Source organism: Orycteropus afer, unplaced genomic scaffold (assembly GCF_000298275.1).
Source record: "Orycteropus afer afer isolate SDZICR_OR568_19922 unplaced genomic scaffold, OryAfe1.0 scaffold00024, whole genome shotgun sequence".
NCBI classification, from domain to species: Eukaryota; Metazoa; Chordata; class Mammalia; order Tubulidentata; family Orycteropodidae; genus Orycteropus; species Orycteropus afer.
The window spans coordinates 18,845,609-18,850,244 of NW_006921611.1; positions in this window are offsets into that span (position 1 = coordinate 18,845,609).

Here is a 4,636-nt window from a genome sequence, read left to right on the forward strand (position 1 = left end):
CTGTATGGAAAGTGAATTTGCTCTGTAAATCTTCACCCAAATCACACTAAAAAAAGAAGAAAAAAATAAATAAATAAAAGGTAAAAGAAAAAAAAAAGAGGACTGGCTGGGTATTTGAGCTTTACCAGTCACTGGCTGTTTGAACTTTGGAAGTGACTTCCCTCTTTGGATATTTTTCATCTGCGTTCTATGAACTCAGATAATCTCTACCATTCCTTCCAGCTGTAACATTCTGAAATTTTAATATTTGCATGACTATCATGTTGCACAACACATACATAGTTTTTAAGCATCTCGGTCAGGGCCTCCCCAGGCAGAACATGATCACAGATCTAATCAAGGCAGAGCTTGGGGCAGCTGTGGATTGGATGACACTATCACCTACTGCTTGTCTATCTATGACTTTCTAGTGGGATAGCAGGAGGATTAAATTGCTAAAGCTCACCTAGTCTAGGCTCCAAGGTGAGACCTGAGAAAATGATGGTAAGCCCAGCAACAGGATCCTCCAGCTCCCAGAACACTTGTCCAAGTCCTGACAGGCTAGTTTTAGTGTCTGGTATTTATTATCTTTGTGGAACCTTGGCCCAGAGCCTGGAGCCTGGGCATGCAGGGTGAATGATTAGACATGGGGCTCTCATGCATCTAACTTTAAAAAATCTCAATTACATCAGAAAGAGGGTTCAGGGTAACAGATGGGGTCTTGGGGATGATAGTGTAAATAACAAACAAAGGTACTTGCCATGATGCATTGCTGATCCCAAGGAGCAGCAAAGAATAGTGGTGGCCAGAGACAGAAAGTCCAGGAGGTGGCAGCACTTACAAACACTACATACAACCTTGTAAATAAATTTGCACCTCTCTAGGCCTCCTCTGATGCTAGCTTGTTACTGAGAGCTAGTGGGGGGGTTCTGGGATCTCACAGGGTAGGTCAGAGAAGTGTTTTATGAAACAGGTTGCTGGAGTTGGTAAATGAGTGCAAATCCAGATTCTTGAAGGTGCAGGGAGGTGTGGAGAAAGTGCTGAACTGTATATTTAGTTTATTTGTCAATGTCCCCTTGTTTGGGGCAATGAGCCATTAGAAGAATAATAAAATCACATAGAACATATTTTAATGGAAAGAAGGATTGGGAAATATTTAACTCAACTACCCTATTGTGTAGATGCCCTAGGAGGAGCAACTTTCCCAAGGTTACCCAGCTGGTTAGTGGCAGGCCCAGGACTATACTTCCTAGTCTCCTAGTACCATACTCCATTTCTGCTACACTTAACTCTGGGCAGCTTTCCTTAGTAACCAGCTATGTTTGTTAATAAGAATATAACCTTTTCCCTTTGTGGTTGTCAGTGAGATCTTATAAACCTGACAAGCAGTGTGGGCTAGGTCTGGTGTATTCAACAAGCTCAACTGGCAAAACATGGTGTATAAAAATATTGTTCAACATCTTATTTCAGTGAGTAGTGACTGGTGTCTTAAAAGCTCACTAGAGGCCATCTAATATGCAACTATTGGTCTCCTTGTCCAGAGCAAAGAAGAGTGAAGAAAGTCAAAGATGCAGGGAAACAGTTAGTCCAAAGGACTAAAGGACCATGAAAACCTCAGTCCATATGACCCTGAGACCAGAAGAACTAGATGGTGCCTAGCTACCAAAGCCAACCACTTGGAAAAAAGATCAAAATTGGAGATCCTGGAGAGAGTGGGAGAAAAATGTGGAACAAAACCTGGTCATAAAAAAAGACCAGGTTTACTGGTCCAATAGAGACTGGTGAAACCCCTGAGACTATGGCCCTGAGTTACCCTTCAGGCCTGGAATTGAGCTCACTCCCATGGCTTAACACAGCTAAACAACAGACAGGCCTATGAGCTTAACACCCATACAAGTGAGATGCACTCCTTAGAACAATCTACCATGGGAGGTCAGAGAGGCAGTATTTGCACAGGGAGAAAGGTCGGGAGGCAAGAATGTACAGGCAAGAAGGATATAGGGAAAGGGTAACCAACGGGGAGAAAGTGGGAAGAGAGTTAGGGAATATAACCAGTGTCACAAAACAGAATCCGTATGAACTGCTGAGTATAAAACATCTCTGCTTTGTAAAATTTCACCCAAATCACAATAAAAAATTAAAAAAAAATCACTTTGGGTGATGATGAGCCAGCAGAAGAAAGGGAAGACTATCAAGAACAATGAAGTAAACTATGCATGTGCAAGTGTGTATATTCAAGGAGAGAATTGTTCTCTGGCCATGTGACTGCGACAAGGAGCAATGGCTCCTGCAGTAAGACATCATTTGTGGAATTGAATGGCAGAGGCTAGAGTCGTTCAGCTCTGCCACTTCTGGACATGTGACCTAGAGCAACTCACCTAATTTCCCTGAGTTTCTTTGTAGAATGAAGCTAGAATTTGGAAACAACCAAATGACTCTTTAAATGTGAAGAGGCTTTGTATACATAACCTGCAAAGAGCAATGCAAATGTGAAACATTCTGATTTAATCTGAAGTGAGGGAAAGTTGTGATTAGCTGAATTTAGAGATGGGAAAGTATTCAAAATCATCTCAGAGAGAGTGGAAGCTTGGTGTATGTCTTGGGGAGTGAGAGGATGAAGGGTCAGAAATAAACATTAAGCTCTGCATTCAATACAGGATGTGGAGAGGGCAAAGAGAAGACCAGCCAGTTGAGAATAGTACGTTAGAGAGGGACAGGGAGAAAAATTTGCCAGTCAGCAATCAGAAGACAGATCCGAGGAATGTGGACGTCACACTCTTGAGTAGAAGAAAGATATGGCAAATTCAAGGTTTTGGGGGATCCAGTAGCTGGTATCTAAAAGCATAGATTGATTTAATTCATTTAAAGTTATTCATAGATACCCTGCATTATACAGAATACTACGATGACCATTGTTGTTGTTGTTGTTATGTGCCGTCGAGTCGGCCCCGACTCATAGCGACCTCTCCTTGGGTTTTCAAGGCAGTATAACTACAGAAGTAGGATTGTACAACCTTCCTTCCGAGGAGTGGCTGGTGGGTTTAAACCTCCAACCTTCTGGTTAGCTGTCAAGCCCTCTGTTCATGTGTGTCAGGTGAATGGGGTGGATAAAGGGTTAGAAATACACTTAGAGTCCAGTGATGGATTGAGAAGGTAGGCACTGAGAAGCCCCTGGAGGCTATGTAGGCTTCTTAGTTCTGCAGAATCTAAGCATAAGGGTCTATTCATGCTCAACATGAATCACCAAGGATAGTGAGATTTAGTAAAAGTATATTTTCCAAGAAGATGAAAATCTCAGGCGAGATTGTAAATTTTGAGAATAAAAGACACTATCCTTGATATCAGAACTGACCTAGATCTCTGTGAGAAGCATGCGGCAGAATACGGAGCAAGTCAGACCTCAAATGGACAGTTTGCAGTTGGTTTCTTCTTTGAACTGGGATTTTCTCTTGATGCTAAAATACATCAGACTTGGATTTCACCACTAGAAGACACACTTTTGGGGATCATTGACCTTACCCCTTTATTTCTCTTAACAATTCATTTCAGTTCATATCAAAGCTTTGTTGTTTTGAGTAGTTCCTCTGGACCAAGTTAGAACTATTTCCTTCAACTCCTGGCAGCTGGAGTCTGTGATTTGTTTGCCAAATATCCAATCCTCCCCTTACTTCCAAATGACAGGACCACAGTATTTAGCTGAACATATGTCCAGGAAGAAGTAGGTAGGAAGCTCAAAGTCTATCTCAGCTTTCCTGGTAGCAAGGTGTGGTTAGGTGACCAAGTTCTGGTCATAGAGTTGGAGATAGAAGTATGGAACTCATGGGAAGACTCCTTTCTTCCTCCTCCTACTGATAGTGCTAGTGTCCACTGTTGCCTAAACTAATTTAACTTATACTGGGATGTTGTTAGCATGCACACCCTGCACATCAGAACTTAATAGGTCTTGCTCCTGTGCCACTCCCATGATAGGTGTGGACCACACCATTGTGATTGATAGAGTTTTCATTGTTTGGTTTTTGGAAGCAGATCACCAGGCCTTTCTTCTTAGTCTCTCTTAATCTAAAAGTTCCACTGACACCTGTTTAGCATCATAGCAACACTCAGGCTTCTACTGACAGATGGGTGATAGCTGTGAATGAGGCACATAGAACAGGAATTGAACCCAGGTCTCCCACATGGAAGGCAAGATTCTACCACTGAACCACCACTGCCTCCTATATTGGGATACAAGATTCTCTCCCTGCCCTTTGGTTAAAAATTCACCCTCTGATCCCAGGGTAAACACCTCTGAACTTTGTCTTGATAGCTTCCCCACATTTGTAATGATTCTTTCTCTCCTCTGGGCAAAAGCCTATGAGGTACCTGAGATATTTCTACTCTAAAATGCTTTTAGTGAGATTTAGGGATGAAGAAACTTAGGCCCAAAGCAACGTGACAGTGATTAGCACAGACCTTGTTAGATAATAGCTGCTGAATGAATATTAGTTGAGCTTAATTTAAAGAGTTCTTTCCACTTTCAGCCTCTCAGAGATGTGGCTGACACCTCTCTTATCTTCCCTTTGTAAATGCCCCCTACTTTCTTCTGTATCAAACATTTCTCCAAAAAGGCCAGACTTCTTTACAACTTCAACTCTATAGCTTCTCCTCTGGGGGAAAA